The sequence below is a fragment of the Callospermophilus lateralis genome, chromosome 13 (assembly GCF_048772815.1).
Source record: "Callospermophilus lateralis isolate mCalLat2 chromosome 13, mCalLat2.hap1, whole genome shotgun sequence".
Classification (NCBI taxonomy): Eukaryota; Metazoa; Chordata; class Mammalia; order Rodentia; family Sciuridae; genus Callospermophilus; species Callospermophilus lateralis.
Window position 1 is genome coordinate 61,822,092 of NC_135317.1, and position 9,100 is coordinate 61,831,191.

The 9,100-nt window shown below is 39.8% G+C and overlaps 1 non-coding gene across 1 annotated transcript; it reads right to left on the minus strand.

Moving 5' to 3' along the window:
* Positions 1–5,864: 5,864 nt before the first annotated feature.
* On the minus strand, positions 5,865–5,938 carry Trnat-ugu (transfer RNA threonine (anticodon UGU)). The gene has a single exon. It is a non-coding gene; the product is annotated as a tRNA-Thr (tRNA).
* Positions 5,939–9,100: the final 3,162 nt, after the last annotated feature.

Genomic DNA, 9,100 nt, shown 5'->3' on the forward strand with positions numbered 1-9,100 from the left:
GATTCTCTTCATCTCATTAGGAAATGTAGTTTCTTTTTCTAAGGTCACATTTATAATTAATAATTATTTCAAAAAATTTGATATAGTCATGTTATTTTGATAAATTATAAGTTAATAATTATAATTCAATTTAATCTATAAAAATTTAAATACTTTGTCTTATAGTTACCAAATATTTTAAAATAATTTCAATAATGTGTATTTTATTGCAGACAGTTAAGTGGGTGATCAGTAAGAAACTTTTATGTGAAGAAAACATTATATTAGGATAAAATCTGGTAGACAAATGGAATGAAATTAAAATCAAGAAGAAAAAAGAGTGATGTACATTTTCTATTATCAAAATTGCATATGTATTTTTAAACAATGGATAATGGTGTTCAAGATTATGTTACTTAAATTCCATTGTCTATATTTAAAAGAGAAATGCATTTATTTTAGAATATTGAAATTTGCAATATACCATAAGTCACACCCTCTGTGACCCTTTCAAGATATGAAAATATTTAGATGTTAACTGAAAAAGTAAAAGGTATATGCAAGTTCTCAAATACCTTTCAGAAATCATCTAATAGAGATAATATTTTAATTTTAGTAGTTATTTTAATACATAATTCACATACAAATGGCACCACTCTATTTCCACTTCATGTCAATGGCAGACTTTGGTAACTGATCACAGAATTCTTCCTTGCAGAACCTGAAAGCAGCATCAATATTTCAGCACAGAGCTTCCGCTACAGCTTCCCAATGGGGGGAATGGGCACATGATTTAATTTAAAGGTTCTCATACTTCTTCTCTAAAAGCTCTGAAAGAGGTGCAATCATTTTGTTTGATGTGAGTTGGGCCATTGGAGTGTTTCCTGTCCCTCATTTCCACTAGTTGCTGATGAGGCCCGTGGGTAGATGTCCTTGTGCTCTGTTGAGCATCTTCTGAAGATCAAGATCCTGCCTTTTGAACTCATGACTATAATCAGCTGGTCATGCCCAGATTTCTGAGCATGACCTTGTGACTAAGCATGCCCACGTGCAGGTGTGGATTCCACATGGTGTGAATATTCAAGTACCCCAAATGTGGAATTTGATTTCCCTTTTTCCTCCCTCTCGTCAGCACTGGATTTATTCTTGTTTGTGCTGGGACTCGGTTTTGCTATGTAAAACCCAGGTGGAAGTAGTCCTCCATGACTTGAAAGTAGTTCCTGGATGAACTCAGAGGTCAGCCTGGGTGACTATTTGCCTTTGAAAGGAGGCTGTCTAGTGGTCAAGGACAAGAGCAGATTACCTTTAGAGTTTTGAACCTGGTGCCTCTCTGTCCCTTATCTGCTCTGACAGTAATGACGTTGACCTCCAAAGTTTCAGAGGCCCCATCTTAAAATGAGTCCATTTCTTATTTTTAGGAAATGTCAAAAGGCTAATAAGATTACGTACATTTAGTTTCCAATTAAAACCAGATTCCCCGTGAACTTCTTGCACTACATCCTTTTCCTGCTAGAGGAAGGCTGAAAATGAGTAGGTACTAAAGTCTTACTCATTTGATCCTGAGTGGCAGACACTGGGATCCAAAGAAGTGTTAAAAGAAATAGTGTAGGAATAAGTTTCCATAGCACCTAAGCATTTGTGAGTGAACCTCTGATTAAAAATGCCTTATCATTAATAGGATAAATATGCTTATTACCAATACATTTGCATAATGAAAACTACTATACTTTAAATAAGAAAAGATAACCTAGGTGAAAAAATCCCTATGAGGCATCATAAGTAGTTAAAAATTCAGAAATTATAATTAGTTATTACAGATTATCTTTGCATTTCAAGCTCTCTTAAATGAACTTGATCTAGATATATGAAAATGTATAGAAAAATTGTGTTGTGAAAGGAATGAAAAGATTAGAGTCTAAATTCCTGAGAATGACCTTGTGACTAAGCATGCCCATGTGCAGGTGTGGATGAAGTACCTGTAAAAGTACTTCATCTTTTATTCTGTTATCATTTTACCATTTAGAGAGTCACATATGAAAAAATGGTTTGTTCTGTGGTTGTTTTAAAAATTATTTTGTATTTCCTTAAATAAAAATGATCAAAGATCCTCAGTTATGATGAAGTTTTGCATTTGTAAAAATCCATGATTTTTTGTCTTGCCCAACCTATTACTGCAGTCATCTTCTTAGCTCTTCTTATATCTGCTTGATTTCATATCTTGCCTTTTAATTCTTGCTTTTGATTTCCCCTTTTGGACAATGAATTTTTTTCTCTTGTAGAGGATTTCAGCCATTGGAAAGACTTCAGCCCCATAGACTGAGCACCTGGGAATGCCTTGCATCCAGCATCTTTTCTGTGGAACAGGGAGGCTCAGAAGTGAGGGCTATCTTAGGTTAGAACAGTAAATCTTGGGAGTCTAAGAAGAGGGTCATGATCATGCAAAGTGTGGACATGGGAATGTAGATACTACACTTTCAGTCCAAAGCTTTTGAAGTCTTTCTAGGCTAAGTCTGGAGAAAGGGAAACTCATCTTCCTGTCCAAAGGTCTGATCTCACTGTTTCGAGGTAAATTTTCTTAGACACTAATTAGAAGTTAAATATGTGTCTTCACTAAAGTCATCTTCAGAATGATAGACACGCAGAAGGATGAATTGGGACTAGAACTGGTTTTAGCAAACAATAGTTCTAAGAGAGGTGGACAGTGGCTGAAGTACCTGACCTCTCAAAGTACTTTCTCAGATAAGGGATTTTAGAGTTGGAAGAGAACTTAATGGAACAAAAATTCTCTAATCTAATTTCATTATATAAAACTTCAGAACAAAGTGACTTTCCTCAGCTCCTAAGTTTGTGGCCAGTCAGGGCATAGGACTAAAATATGACTCTAAAGGGACAGGATTTGTGAACTCATCTGTTTCCTCTGCACCTTTTAAATTGAGCACAATCCATTGAGTCTACATTAGCAAAGTTATATTAATATGGACTATTAACTGGGATGTGGAAACAACCTCATTAGACAGAAGTGGACATTATAATGGTACCTGATAAAATGAGTTTTCTCATCTGTAAAATGAAAGTATTGCAGCAGATAAACTTTAAATTCCTTCTTCTTTAAAAGTCTCTGAGGAGATGATCCTGCTAGTGTGATTAAGGATTCAGGTGTTAGAAGTAGCCACTTTTTAGACTCACCTGTTTGTGACAAGAGAGTACCTGTGTTGGAGTCTACAGACCAAGTTCCATGTTTGCTCTTGTCTTGTCATCCTGGTTAATTTGCTTCTCTATACTCAGTGTTTTCTCATTTTTAAACTAGAAGTAATGAGTCTGCCTATGTACCCCCTGGGCTCCTCATCTGAGCCACAGAGCATAGAAAAGGAGTGATTGGTTTTTCATTTCTCTTAGTGATAGTACATAGATAGCACTATGCATGAAAGAGAGTTAATTATGTGTAATGTGTATGCACATGTGTATGAAGATGTCTCACTTCGAGAGTTAGGCCCAACTCTCTCCTGGAACCCCAGTTGACAAGGACTAGTGTGCAAACATATGACAAACTGTACCATGTGCACAGCATAACAAAAGTATAAAGGATTACTTTTCTTTATATCCAAATTTTATTTTTGCTAATTCCATACACAAATCCCTTGCCCTGGTTAGTATAAGTGAGGGTCTGATGTCCCATTATTCTAAGAATGAGGTGATACATGTCTAAGCCCACAAGGATGGGTTAAGGGTGGTATGGTGTGGGGACATGGGCTCTTTGCTCTATATCATTCTAACCAAAACTTCTCTGTCTTTATTTCCCCTCAAATTCACCCCTTTCTATGAAGAACTTAGGTTACCTAGATTTCAGGTTGTCTGGAAAATCAAGTAAGGTTTACAGATAGGAATGGGGGAAATTCTGGGTTGTAGACCTCCTTTCATGGAGCAGATACCTCTAACAGTCCTGTGTAGACATTACCCCATATTTGGAGACTTGAAAGATAATAATTGTTAGAAATTATGTTTCCAGTGTGCCAGGTTCTGTGCTGAGCACTTTACATATATTATCTAATTTAGTCCTTAGAGTAAGTTAGAGCTGTAGACATTAATGTAAACACTTCATAAATAAAAGAAAGTGGAGATCAGCTTTTTCTCAAGTAACACTACTAGTTCACTGCTGATTAGTCTGGTTACTGGCGTGGGGCCATGGCATGCTACAACCCTGGGGGGTGTCATTCATTGGGTGTTATCTGTGAATATTTTCCCTGGAGGTGACTGTGTGAATGTGCTTTTTGAAGCAGTTGCAATTGCCTGAAGAAAGGCAGAGCTGAGATATGAATCCAACACAGTCTGACCCTAAATTCTGTGCTGAGCCACTGTGGCATATGTTGTCTCTGCACTATGAAGGCCTGGTTCTCAGTGGTTGATGGTGGAGAAAGTGAGTGGCACCTCCTCTGCTTCAATTCATTTGTGATATAGGTATGGAAGCTGGGCCATTGAGAGAACTCACCAGGGGGATTGGAAGGCAGTTTGGGTGAGAGCTAGGGAGTCTGTGTGTGTGTGTGTGTGTGTGTGTGTGTGTGTGCACGCATGCATGCATGTTTGTGTGTGTGTGTGTGTGTGTGTGTGTGTATAACTTTGGTTCCATCTGCTGGGGCTGTGAATTTTGAAGGGAGAGATCAGAAAACCACAGGACAAGATGTCAGCCAGGACTGGGAACAATTTCCTCATCTCTGTGTACTGTATGTGTGTGTGTGTGTGTGTGTGTGTGTGTGTATGTGTGTGTATGTGTGTGTGTATATGTGGGTGTACTGTGTGTGTGTGTATATGTGTGTGTGTGATGGGTTCACTGTGTGTATTGAAATTGAAATTCCCTCCACACCTTGGATGTGCTGTGGGGAGGAAAGAGTGCAGACTCTAAGCAAGGCACCTCTTTGGCTTTGCCTCCCTCTGGCCTACCCAGTGGGCACCTTCTCTGTGAGGTGGGGAAAGATCTGTAAAGACCACGCTCTACTTTTCTGAGTGACAGTGCAGAGAACAGAGTAGGGAGTCAGAAGATGTGGGTTCTGGCTGAGTCAGCTTGGGAAGTACGGAAAACCTGTATGAATTCTAACTTCCTCAGGATAAAAGATGAGGAAGATGATATTACCCATCTCATTAGGCAGATATAGAGTTCTGGCTTTCACACAGCCAGCCTGTGACAAAGCCTTCCATAAACCATGTCTCGGAAGCAGACAGTGGCTTTAGTCCTTTTTCCTCCGTGTTGCTGATGGAAATAATTTTTTCTAGTCATAGGCCTCTTTCTCATTGGACCTTCACTGTCATAGAACTCCCCAAGTGACATACCACATTGAAAGTCCTCCTATCTCCTCAATTAACCTTCAATTATGCATCCTTCTAATTATGTACTTCTCTTTTATGCTTTTAGGAAAAAAAAAAAGATTGAGCTTTGCCACTCATTTTCCATGCTCATTAAAGAGCTCTCTCCTTCAATACCTCACATTTGAATTGGATTTGATTTTTAGAGATTATGGAAACAAAGAAACTGTGAAAAGCAAGGTTGTTATCTTAGTGCACTGGATGAATGTCCGTTGCAGAGATATCATATGCTGGTCACGCTGCTCCTGTGCTCTGTATGCAGCGCTGGCTCCCTGATGGCTCTTTGGAGGTGTTCGTTTTATTCCACAATGCCCCTGAACACTCTCCTGCAGCCAGAATTAAAGTCGTTTCATGGGGGATGGGGAGCATCAGTGAACATTCTCCTTTTTAAGCTGATTTTCACAAAATCAATCTAGATAACCCCTGTCTCCTTACCTGAATAAAGGACAAAAGGCCTTATGATTTCCTCTTTCCCTAGTTCATAAGTAAATATCTGGTTACCACTCTTTTCTTACAGGTCTTTTTTTTTTTTGTGGTGCTGGGGATTGAACCCAGGGCCTCATGCATACAAGGCAAGCACTCTACCAACTGAGTTATATCCCCAACCCTTTTGCAGGTGACTCTTGAGTGGATATTCTATTTATTTGACTGATCTGACTGCTGGTTGAGGGGTGAAATGTGTGACCAAAATCTGCTTAATGTGTTTTGCTTCCCTCTCCTTTTCTGGAAGCTTTAAATCATCACTCTGGAGTTAATTCTCAAAGCTCATTTCCTTTGAAAATGGCTCCCCTTCATACTTAAAGCTTGGAGATGTGTGAAGAAGTTCACGATCAGATCTTCACTTATACAGAAAAGTAATTTAAGAAGGTTTTTCTGCCAGGCACAGGGGTGCACGCTTGTAATCCCAGTGGCTCGGGAGACTGAGGCAGGAGGATCACAAGTTCAAAGCCGGCCTGAGCAAAAGCCAGGTACTAAGCAACTTGGTGAGATCCTGTCTCTAAATAAAATACAAAAATAGGGCTGGGAATGTGGCTCAGTGATCAAGTGCCCCTGTGTTCAATCCCTGGCACCTCCCACCTCCCACAAAGAAACCCCACAAACAAACAAACAAAAAAGAAGGCCCTTTTGAAGGGGCATGCCTCTTCAGGCCCAGGCCAAATTCCTACACTAATGAACAGAGCTTGTATCCTTCCATATGGAGCTCTAGGCAGATGCTGCTAAAGTGAAAGTATTCTCCAGAACCTTTCTGCCTAGAGAGATGATCTCTGCTCCTTGAGGTTAAGCTGCCCTGGCCTGGCTTCATCAGAATATCAATATAGCCAGGTGTCACTTAATAGCAGGGGTATGTTTTGAGAAATGCATTGTTAGCTGATTTAGTGATAGTGTGAACATCAGAATGTACTTACACAAACTAAGCTGGTTACAACATCACAAGGTGGTATTGCTATTGACCAAAATGTCATTATGTGGCATATGACTGTATGTAGTCATCTTCACAGTATGCTGGCTCTGGGTAGACATGATCTCTGTTGGTGAGGCTGTGGATAGGGTCAAGGAGGCATGTGGTCTTACTTGCCAGTTTCTTGGGTGGTAAAGTCTCAATATAAAGCTAGAGGAACAGGTGGATCAGATAAGGGCAGAGTCATATCCTTAGGCATGACAAGGGCCTGTCGGTGCCTGGGCTGACAAGGGCTTGTAGATGCTCTCACTGGGGACATGTGAGGCTTGGATTTAGAATGTCTTTGATGGTACCATACTTTGAACAGGGTCATTCACAACTCTTTCAGTTAATGCATTTCAATGCCATTAGGGATTTTTAGCATTCAGGTATACATATATTCTATTATATTTTTTGTCTATCATATAATGTTGGCACAGTGTGCACTAGTTGGTGCAGAGGCTCTGAAGCCAGACTGCTTGGGTTCTGCCACTCACTAGCTTTGGGATCTTTAATAAGTTACTTAGTCTCTCTGGGCTTCTGTTTCTTCATCTGTAGAATAAAGATAACAAGTTTGTTGGAAGGATTAAATACATGAATTCATGTAGTGTTTAGAAGAGCATCCTACACATAGCAAATGTTCAATAAATTCTTTTTTAAAAATATATCTTTGTTTTATTTGTTTATTTTTATGTGGTTCTGAGGATCAAACCCAGGGCCTCACACGTGCTAGGTGAGCGCTCTTCCATAGCCCAAGCCCTCAATAAATTCTTTTTATGATCATCATTTCTGCTGTGTTCCATGTGATGGGGGCCCCACTATTCCCTAAGCATTATGATAGTTTTATATAGTCTGAGTACCTGGCACAGGTTTTATTCAACAAATACCTATTGAGTACCAACTTTGTGCCCCAAAGGGTTCCAGGTAGGAGTGGGATGTCTCTATAATAGCCATCCCTGTAGGGGAGGGCAGTGAAAAGAACCCAAGCTTTGAAGTCAGATCTGAGTTCAAATTCTGACTCAATGACTATCTGTTTGTGTTCTTCAATTTGCTCCTCTGTGAAGGGGGGGTCATAGTAGTATAACTTCATAGCTTTGTTGTGAGGAAAATATGATAGAAATGCCTTGCATTTAAACATCTCCTGCCTTCCTGCAGGCCAAACACTTACTACCTGGGGGAATCCTTCTCCCCACTCCTGTAGATCTTCTGTGCTGGCAAAATGGAAGAGGATATAAGGGTCTGGAGAACGACACTGAACTGGTGCACTCATTCATTCACTCATTCCTTGACTCACTCATTCACCTCATTAAGCACTTACAATGTGGGGGGTTTTACTAGGTGCTGGATGCCTTACAACGGACAGGCAAAATCCTTACCCTCAAGTAGCTTATATATAATGAAAAATATACGTGACTGTATAAACAATAGGATCCTGCAATCTGTACACATGGGAAAAATAAGAATTCATACCCCATTTGAATCAAATATCAAGATCATTGTAATGTTTTGAGCAATTAATAAAAAAAGAAAAATATAGATAAAACTAAAAAAATTAACAAATGAGTACCATAATTCATGTAATGTTAGGAGCAGTGAAGAAAACAGTAAATAAAACAATTTTCAAATGGTCATGGGTCTCTCCATAGAGCCTCTCACAACAGAGGGAGCAGATGACAGATAGTGGGCAAGAGGGAGGTCTGTCTTTGGTGAGTTACTTATGGAAATGACATCCCATCACTTTGGCCATATTCTATTTATGAGAAACAAGTCCCTAGCTCCAACACATACTCAAGGAGAAGAACGTGAATACCAGAAGGTGGGGACTACCAGGGTTGTCCCGAGTTGTGCTGAGATGATCAGGCATTTTTGCCCCTGTGTGGGTCAGTCTGTGGATATGGGCCATGTGGATGACTGCTAGGGTGAGGTGGCCCTCTGCAGTGGAAGCTGTCCCTAAAGGTTAGCAGTCGAAGGCTTTTTTATCACGTACTTCCAGCAACTGGGACAGTGGGTCTGTCAGTGAAGAAGATGGAGAGGGATGTCCTCACATCCAGGCCCCATTCCCTCACATCCACCCAAGGCCCCTTCCGCATTCAGACCATAGACAACCATGTTCATGGAGTCTGACTTAGTAGCAAATTTTGTTGATCCATGTGTGAGTGGAAGAAAGGGAAAGAGAGACTGTTTCTTTTTGGTATTCACAAGGATTGATTCTCTTTGATTTGTGTTTCTTCCTTTATTTGCCTCTTTTTTGGCCCCTGAGTTGGAAATGTCTTTGAATACTAAATAGAAATGTTACCTGAAATTAAATTTGTATTGTAACCACAAATC